Here is a 10,469-nt window from a genome sequence, read left to right as displayed (position 1 = left end):
AACTTTAGGCTACGTCACCGAAAGAAAGGCTAAAGCTAAAAGTGGTTAGCAATGGATATACCTATTACTACATGGTGGTTTAAAAAAGCTCAAAGCTATAAACAAAAAAATTGCATCAGTGTGTGTCATTCAAACGAGATGAACTTTATCGGAAATAGATCAAACCAGATAAAATAATAATGCACGGATACACTCATAAAGAAAGAAAAGTGAACGATGTAATTTATCTGGCTCAAACCTTACTAGATGAGTTATATGTAGGTTGAGTACAAGATTGTTGGTTCTTTTCTCATCTTCTCCTTCAAATTTCTAGTTATTATTGTGATGGTCAAGTTTCTTTTGGATCATCTGTTCAATGCTAAAGTGCTAAACTTGCAAATCTGAAGAAGAAGAAAACACAACTACAAACTCGTTTATTAAAGAAAGCATAGATCGTCATGGAAGGGTCATGCTTTAGTAGCTAATTCCTATTTTGGATGATCTTAAATAAAAATAAAGTAAATTCTGCAAAACAAAAACTGGTTATAATCGATGGGTTGTCTCCCATCCAACGCTTCTTTTTCATCATTAGCTTGACGTCCTAAGCTTAAAACATGTCAGGCGCAAGGGATACCCTCACTCCAGTGAAAACTCCTATTGTCATTCCTTTTTGAACCTTAACACCTTTTTATTACAATTGGTAGCATGTCTTTAGATCCTCCAAATATGGTGTACATCCATATGAATTAAACACCACATTTTCCTTGTTGAATTTCAACACAAGTTCACATGTCTCCACGTCTATTTTTGCCTTCCCAGTTGCCAAGAATGGGCGCCCGAGAATAAATGACACTCCTGAATCTCCTTTCATATCAATTACCAAAAATTTTACGGGGAAGGTCAAACCATCGATATGAACTAGCACATCTTGTACAATACCAAGTGAATATGTAACAGACGAATCAACTAAAGTGAGTATCATGTTGCTCGGTAAGATCTCTCCTATCTTTAATTACTTAAATTTGTTCAGCGGCATGAAAATGATGCTCGATTCTAAGTCACATAAAGCATGTGGGATTTCAACCCACTAACGGTGCATGCGATGGTGAACTTTCATGTATTCTTCATCTTTGGTGGCAATTCCTAAGCTTCTGCCATCTCCTTTTTCTCTGTCATGTTTACCTGTTCTTTAGTCAACTTCTGGTTTCCACCCTTCAACAATGCCTGTATAAACTTAGAAAACTTGCTAATTAATTCTAAAATTTCATGGAACGAGATACTTACCTGAAGTTTTGTCAATATTTCTTTAAATTTTTCAAAAATTCCAGCCTCATCCTTATATGTCAGTTTCTTCTTAGTGATGGGGTATGGTGGTTTTATGTAATCCGGTAATTACAGATTTGGATCATTCGAGACTTGCTTCTTTGTTCTCCTCCAAGGAAAGTTTTTATCTATAATTTTATCAATGATGATTCCTCTTTCCTCTTTGCCACCTTGATTTCCATTTTCCTCTTTTTCAATTCCACCTTCTTTTTCCCAATCACATCCTATTTAATTATTCCAGCTTCACCCTTTTTCAGTAATTACCCCAAAATTTGTTTCTATAGCCTTGCATGATTCATTCTTAGGATTATCTACAGTGTTACATGTAAATCCTCCACTCGATCTTGGCAAAGCATTTATTTGTCTTTATAACTAATCAATCTACATCTCCAGATTCTTGATTTGACACATCATGGTTTTTACTCATAATTTCATGGTTCTTATTTACCTGATCAAAGTTACTTTAAGTGACTTTAATTAAATTATGCAAGATCTCTTCCAACTGTGACAATTTCCTTCGAAACAGAGCTTGTTGGATTTGTTGCATACCTTGTTTTGCACTTGCATTTTGATTATTTCTCTAATGGAGGTTTGAGTGATCTTTCCAACCCATATTGTATGTGTTGGAATACAGGTTATTCTTCTAAAAATTAGCAAATTAGACTTCTTCACTTGACCCTTCCAATGAGCAGTGATCACACCTAAATACTTGTACCTAACTCACGTTAGCTTTACCTAAGCTTCTTTTAACTAGCTTTTTATTTAACAATTCAATTTGAGCTAAAAGAGTTGTATGGGTATCGACAGCTAACATACCTTTAGGAATTCCCACAGTTTCAATCTTGACCGACCTTTTACTTTTTGAACAGTTCTCGTTCATACACATCTTCTTAATAAGGTCCTTCACTTGTGGTTCAGTCATTTGGAGATGGTACCTCTTGTGGAAGCATCCAATAACATGCGGGTTTGACTATTGAGACCTTTGATGAAATTTGCATCGGCTTCATATTATTCATATTATGATTCGGGCATCCATGTAACAAAAGTTTGAATCTTTCCAAAAAGTCATAAAGTGACTCAACTTCCTGCTGCTCAAAATTCACAATTTATGTTTGGCGCTCGGTAAATTGAGTAGTAGTGAAGAATCTTTTTATGAATTTATCCTCCAATTCCTTCCAAGTTCGAATTGTTCCATTTCGAAGGTAATGTAACTGATATTTCACCCTTCCAATGAGTGAAAACCAGAAAACCTCAATTTAACTTGGTCTTCAGTGATATCAGTTGGTTTGCACATTAGAGTTATTTCGTAGAAGCATGCAAGATGCTCCCACGAGTCTCTAATCACGTTTCCTTCAAACGGATTTTCTCTTAAACCTGAAAGTACATAATTTTTAATATCAAAGTTAACAGGGTTTGTTGGTACAAATCCTATTGAAACCTGTCTTTCATTGGTTATTTTACAGTAATCCCCATAGTTAAGGGTGGTGCAACTTCCATGGTGACTTCCTCTTCAGAGTTAGAAGAACTTGATAGTTTCTCTTCTACTGGTATTTCATCGTCCAGAGTTGCTTCTTTAACTGCTTTTCTGAGAGCATGTGTGATTCTTTCAATCTCTGGATCTAATGGTATTAATCTTGATCTTGAACTGCACATACACAAAGAGAAAATACCTCAGTAGCACAATGATAAACAAGAAAATACAATAAAAATAAAAAAGGCTAAAACTAAAATGCTGCACAAATGTCACCTTGTTGAGATATCAATAGTTCCCGACAACGGTGCCAAAAACTTAATAACTTATCGACAAGTGTAACGATAATGTCGTAGTAATAAAAAGATCGAATTGACATAGACTGCTTCTAACAAGACAAAATGTGTGCAATATATAAAAACTAATAAGAAAGGGGGTTTCGAGTTTTAATGCGAAAAGTAAATAAGAGATTAAACAGAATTACAAAAGCAGTCAGGTTGTGTTTCAGAATCCCCTATTTCTCTATTGTTGATGTTGATGCCTTGTATGAATGATTTATCACTATAACCCCACGACGAATTAACAAAATTGTTATATTCGATCCTTCACGAAATAACTCACTAACCACTACTCGAAGCTTTCTATCCCTAGTCCGCTAGCGTAAGCAGGTTTAGGTGATGCACATAACATTAATTCCTTATGGCACTACTCGGGGTCTCCTATTCTTATTCAACCAGTGTAAGTACAACAATTACCCTAGGTCCAACACATATCCTAATAGTCAGTATTCCCTATTGTCGTGCCGTGAAAAATACACGAGCGCATCGCACGCTCGAAGATACAACAGAGTTTCCATCGAACCTTATTTATTCCCGAAGGAAAGGGAAAACATCGATAAAACCTAGGGGAAGAGAAAAAGGGTAAGGAAGTCAGTTATGCAAGGGGGAGGTATTAGCACCCCTCACATCTGTTGTACTCAACGAGAATTAGTTTAATCATTCTTTTCTTGAATGGGTGTTACTATCTAAAGGTTACTTGCAAAAATGACAAAAAGTTTAATAATTAGAGTGCTCGCCAAAGATTCGAATCCTCGGTGTGACGTATCCTCATAGTGCAATGAGGAAATCAGAGCTTCGTAGTTCGTGGAACTAAGGATGACAAAAAAGGAAAGAGTTGATTAGATTGCAAAAAGGAGAAGAAAATTGCTTGAATATAAAGTGTGTGGCATTAACCAATATGTGTTAATTAGCCAAAGAGATAAAAGAATATGGCATTAACCAATAGACAATGTTTAATCTAAAAGAGGAAAAGAATGTGTGGCATTGATCTATAGATGGTATGGCCTAAAGAGAACAAAGGAGTGTGTTAACCTAAGCACGAGAGGACTGACAAGGCAAACATGAAAGAGAGAAAGGGTTCGCCTAACCATGAGAGGACTGATAAGTCGAACATGGATGAGAAATGGTTTACCTAGGCACGAGAGGTCTGACAAGACAAACAAGCAAGATAGATAGGATTTGCATAAACATAAGAGGATTGATAAGGCTAACATGGATGAGAAGTGTTTTTCCTAAGCACGAGAATACTGATGAGGCAAACATGAATAAGAAATGGTTATTTGAACCAAAGAGTGTGGCGTTAACCAATAGATGATATGGCCAAAACAAGGATTGTAGGATTTGCTAGAGTTTGTAATTCTATAGAGCAACATGAAAGAAAAGGGGTTTTCCATAGTCTGTAACTCCATATGGTATTTATATAAAGATTTGTCATAGTCTGTAACTCTACAAGGTAGTATGAAAGGTTGATAAAGTATGTAACTTTACAGGGAAAAAATAAGTTGCCTGAGTTTATAACTCTACGGGGAAAAAAGAAATGTTGTAAGAGTCTATAACTATATAAGGAAGAAAGAAATGTTGTTAGAGTCTGTAACTCTATAAGGCAAGATGTAAGAGAAGAGATTTACTAGATTCGGTAACTCTATAAGGTAATGCATGAAGAGTTGATTGAAATAGAAAAGAAAGAGCTTGCATTACAAAGAGTTGTAAGGTGAAAGGTATTGTGAAGGTGTGGTAAAAGTATGGTGTGAACCAAAAGGGTGTTGTTTGAATCCATAGAGGAGTATGTATGAATTAAAGAATGTGGCTAATGCATAACTGTAGGATTTTGCCTAGATCCAAGGATCAAGACCTACAAAGGGGGTTGCCAGAGCATGAAGCTCCACGGAGCAATGAATGAAAGTTGCTAGAATATGAGGCTCTATAGGGAAATGCATGAGGTTTTCCAGAGTATGAAACTCCACATGGCAAGAATAAAAGAAAAGGGTTTTTCCTGAGCATGAGGCTCCACAAGGCAATGCATGAAAGTTGCCAAAGTATGTAACTCTACAGGGTGATGCATGAAGAAATTGATTCAAAGATGGGTGCTTAAACACGAGATGATTAACCCAAAGAATGTATGGAAGTACAAAGAATGCAATGTTTGGTTCTAAGAAGAGAGTATTCTTGATGAAGTTATGTTGAAGTGTTTCCTGTGGGGAAGTAAACTTGGTAATCATTTGATTTGAATTGCACAAAAGTTTGTGAATAAAGGCTAATACTCTGAATAACTAAGGCATACGCCTCGTACGCAGAGGTACTCTAGACAACGATAGGAAAAAATCATTTTTATCATTATCCGTTGTTTAAGGCTCGTGGCATGTAATTCTCATCATGATTGACAAGCGCTGAAGAAGAACCTTTGTTGTGCTTGATGTCCAAAACCTTTAGCCTTGCATGAGAAGCTTGATTTGACTGAAGTGTGAAGGCTTGAACTTGAGTTTTCTATGATGTCCAATGCAACTAGTATCAGGATATAGACCCTCCAAGTGACCAAAAGACTTATGGTCACTTTGTTGGACAAGGGGTAGCCAAGTGTCAAATGATCAACTGATCAAAGAAGACTTTGATCAGTCAACCAATCAGGGATGTGAGTTAGGCTTAGAGATTGCATCTAAAATCCTAAAAAGTGATTGAAATGTTAATCATGCATAATTTCTAAAATTAAACTATAACTAAAGTGAACAATTAAAAGTTAACCAATATCTAAAGTGAATCTAATTGAAAATTATCCTAAGATTTTGATCGAAAAATCATCCTAAAATCAATGATTAATTTTCTAAGCTAATGTGTATTATTGTTTTTTATTCATTTTTTAAAGGTAATAGTAAAAAGAAACAAAAATCTAAGGTGTATTTAAATACTAATACTAATATGTATTTACAAGTGTTAAAAATGTTATAACAAAAATGCATAAAGACTACTAAAAAAAGGAAATTAAAACCAAAAAAGGAAATAAAGCAAAAAAACAATAAATATAAAGAAATGAAAAATTAAAGAGCTAGAGGTGTAACTCATTGTCGGGGGTGTAGAAAGGAGAACCATTGGGCTTTTGCACTCAAAGCCCAAGGTATCCAACAAGGTCCAGAAGGGGAGCGCCATGGACTATGCAGAGTGGTGTAGAAAGTGAAGCTTACGTTGGGCCCATGATGGAGGCCCAACATTGTGTGATTGTGGTTCAGCAAGTCATGAGGAGGGGGTATTGGAGTGATATATGGTGCAAATAACATTTTGTATAAGCCCAAGAGTTTGAAAGACCACATTTGACATGCCAAGGCTGAAGGGACTCAACAACACAATCAGTTTGTATCTCACTTCAACTAGTCATTCTCTCACTCTCTTAAGTACCTTTTCCATTGGTGGTGGCTATATCGTGCTGGAAATCGCCTATGGTGGCGGCGAAGGTTAGAACCCGTCAAGCTTCACATCCACAAAACCGTTTTTTCACCCTCTATCGTAATATCCAAATTGTGTTCTTCCAATTCACAATCAAACACCCAAACCGAAACCAAATGTGCATGAACCCAATTCAAGAATCATAATTAAACCCTGTAGTGAAGCTACAAGGAGTCCAAACCTTATGGGTTTGGCTCCTAGAAGGGGAATTTACATCTTAGCAGTAGAGATTGCGAAAGAAGTGAATGAAATCGAATGTGACACCTACCTTTAAGGTGAAGGTGACCTTAGCACGAGGAGAGTAAAGATGGGGCAAGAAAATACCAGAGCAATAAACAGTAAGCTTCAAATTCCAAACCTTTTGTGTCTGATTCTTCTTCTTCTACCTCTTATGTAGCTTGTAGGGATTGAAAAATGTGGAATATTTGTGTTGTTAATGTAATGAGAGGAATATGCAGTGAGATTGAAGTTTAGCTCAAGCACAATTGGAGCTTCAAGGTGAAGCTTCAATGGCTTCCAAATAGAGCTTTATGTGAGAGTTTGGTGAGAGAATCTGATAGTGAGTGGGGGAAATGAAAATTGAATAAGTGAATTCATGAAAATTTGACTGACCCAATGATTGGGTGATGATGAGTTTATATATAGGATCAAAGTTAACATATCTCAACTCTGTTAATTCTCCATAGTGTAAAACAGTTAGGGATTAATAACACTGTTAGATTTAGACATTTAGAATTGGTTAGTGTTAGTTTCTGTTAGTTTTTGCAGTGTGAGTTAGTTAAAAATTAGATCCTATATATTATCACATTATTAGAAATTTTTGTTTAGGTTAGTTAAGAAATTCGGTTAGGGTTGGTTAATGTTAGTTGAAAACTCTGTTAAAGTTTGTTAACTTCAATTAAGTAAGTTAAGTGGTTGATGGTTAGAGTCAATTGATGGATGTTTTAATTAGTTAGTGAAGTATCATGGTGGGATTGATTACTTGTTTATCAAAACAGTTAGGGTATGCTAGTTTAAATTGCTAGAACGTTGAAGCTTGTTAGTATCGTCTACTGTGATTGAAAATATGTTAGGAGTAGTTTGGACTTTTATTGGATCTTGTGAACTGAGTTGTTGCCATGGATGTCATTTTGTTGATTTGAGTTAGACTGAAATGGAATGGGAACATATGGCTGTTGATTTAGTCAGTTCAATATGACTGGCTTTGTGAACATGTTCGACACTTGTTGTTTAGTAGTTGTCAAGTATGGTCTGACTCTTGTTGTGAATTGCATTGGTCTGAACAGTTACAATTATGATCATGTATCTTTGTTTTTGAACTAACTTCTGATGCATGGAAAGTTTGGTGGGTTATGGATTACTAACTTGAGTTGTAGTGTTTGAACTATGATGCATGCTCATGTTATGGTGATTGTCAGTTAGGTCAATAGGAACTATCATGAGACTTAGTGAGTATAATGGTTTCTTCATGTATTTGACCTGTGTTTGGGATTGAATGCTAATTGAATGGTTTGAATATTGCATCCATGAACTGTCATAAAACCTAAAATGCGTTGAAATGTTTGAATTATTGAAAAGAGAAGATTAATGAATTTGGACTGTTAGTTTGAAATGGACCCTAGTTAGCATGATTTGATGAGGTTATCATACTGAATGGACTTGATAAAAATAGCTTGCCATGGTGTGAGTGCTTATGAAATGCCTAGAAATACTATATATAAATGTCTAGAAAGCAATGTTTGTTATGCTCAACTAAGAGTTATTTGAATTGTGGATCATGTTAGAACTATGCTGGAATTGTTATAAATTAGTTATAGGATAAAGTATAGTTATGTCATGATTTGCTTTGTTCCTTTTTGGTTCTTGGATGAATTCATTTGGTTTTATGTTTGGCTTGATATATGACTGTTATGTTACATGTTGTGTACCCCTAAATGTTGTTTGGCTTGGATGTTATAGGTATGCACAATATAACTTTCCATGCAAAGATGATCAAGATGTGGAATCAAATCATGGAACTAGGTAATGCCAAATAGCAAGATGAAATGACTCATGCATGAAAGAGAAAAAGGAGAATCAGGATTTCTTAGAATAGTCAGTTAACTTTGGTCAACTATTTGGCCTAAAAGTCAATAGTTGACCAAAAGTTAACCCTAGGTTAACACATGTAAATTTGCATAGAATTATTGTACTTTGGATTTGTGATATGAGTTGAGATGTTTTTGTAATGAGAATGGTCCATTCTTTGAAATGGATGAACATATGTAACTTGTAAAAAAAACATAGTTTTCCCTTCAAAACTTAAATTTGAAAATTTGAAATGTATCCAAAAATGCACCTTGACTCCTTTTGAATGATAACCAATAATTATATCCAAATTATAGCAAGTAATATAGTAATAGGCAAGCATAATAGGTCAATAAAATCAACCTTCTTTAGTTAACCAAATTCCAACCCAATCAGAGTTTTCCAAATTCATAACCATGATGCAATCCATATAAACAAAGATCTCAAACCAAGAAATAGGGTTCTACAATCAATCCCAAACCACATGATCAACAAGTATCATGAATTAACAACTAGGGTTTCATGAACCCCAGTTCTCTGCTTGAATACACCACTCAAAACACCTAGGGTTGACCCTTGGAAAAAACCTAATATCCTGTCAACTATAAATAACTTAATTTTGAATCCATGATACCTGTTAATGCAAATGGATGATATAAATGTGTTTGGCATGAATGTATGCAGATGAAATGCATGATTATGTCTAGATGAATGATTAATAAGAGAACTATGTATGTAGATGGATGCAACAATAAGCCAGATAAAAAGCAAAACATGGGGAAAATTTTGGGGTATGACACATATGTACCCAAAATCAGATTAAAAGAGTATCTCACATAAAAAGCATTAAGAACAATAAGCAATTGAATGACATTATAGATCAAAAGGTTTATACAAAGTCAAATCAACATATTACCCAACAATATTGAAATAGGTTCGTCATAACACAACCTAACCTATATGAGCATTAGCTACTCATAATCCAAATAACAATACCGCACTTGATAGATGAAAATAACATATGCATTCCCTTGAAGTAATGGCCTCAAATGGCTTCAAATTCCCTAAAAATCACCATTGATGCTCTCTAAATCGTGCTTTGCTATCTAATTTTAGTAACCCTTATTAAAGTGCAAAAATTCCCTTAAAAAGAGCCCTTAATGGATCAAACGCGTCACAAGAATCCCGGAAAAATGGACCATCGCGAGCGCGGTGCAACTTTTATGAGCCTCATCGCGCGCGCGTTGCTGCATGATGGCGTATGTGATTATTTCCGAAGCTGCACTCTTTTTTGCTCATTTTTCACTCAAATTTTCACTAAGTCCACAATCTTTACACTTAGCTATTTTTTTCCTTATTCTTTGGTCTTTCTTCTTGATTTTGGCTCATCTTTCACTTGTTTTGATCCGATTCTTCGACTAAATTCATGTAATGATGAACTGTCATCATGTATGCATATGAAATATTCTTTTTGTTTTAAAGTTTTGTAAAATGCACATGATAAAAGGATAATAAATAATGTAATATTTTAAATTGCTAAAAAATGTGAAAAATGAAATGGTCTTAAAAAATGATATGAAGAAGTGAGAAATAATTTTTAAACTATTGCAAAAATGTGATGAATTACTCCAAGTTAACACAAAAATGAAAAAATGCAAGTATGATTAATACTTAGATGAAATGGAAATACTCAGACAAAATTAGGGTACGACATAAGGGACTGAGAATGACGGAGGTTTGATTAGTCAAAAAGGAAACAACAACAAGAGAAAAATTAAACGCATTATCTTATTGGCTTTCATCATACTCGCAGTCACGGTAAGAAAGATTGCATATTTATGCAAATTCTTCAAGGG

General features: G+C 35.0%; 1 long non-coding RNA gene across 1 annotated transcript; it reads left to right on the top strand.

The window, feature by feature from the left end:
- The first annotated feature begins 6,413 nt into the window (after positions 1 to 6,413).
- On the top strand, positions 6,414 to 8,871 carry LOC127084250 (uncharacterized). Its single transcript, XR_007788664.1, has 2 exons — positions 6,414 to 6,884; positions 8,506 to 8,871. It is a non-coding gene; the product is annotated as an uncharacterized LOC127084250 (long non-coding RNA).
- Positions 8,872 to 10,469: the final 1,598 nt, after the last annotated feature.

Source organism: Lathyrus oleraceus, chromosome 5 (genome assembly GCF_024323335.1).
Source record: "Lathyrus oleraceus cultivar Zhongwan6 chromosome 5, CAAS_Psat_ZW6_1.0, whole genome shotgun sequence".
NCBI lineage: Eukaryota > Viridiplantae > Streptophyta > Magnoliopsida > Fabales > Fabaceae > Lathyrus > Lathyrus oleraceus.
Note: the sequence above shows the minus strand (reverse complement) of the source record. Positions and strands in the feature narration are given on the sequence as shown.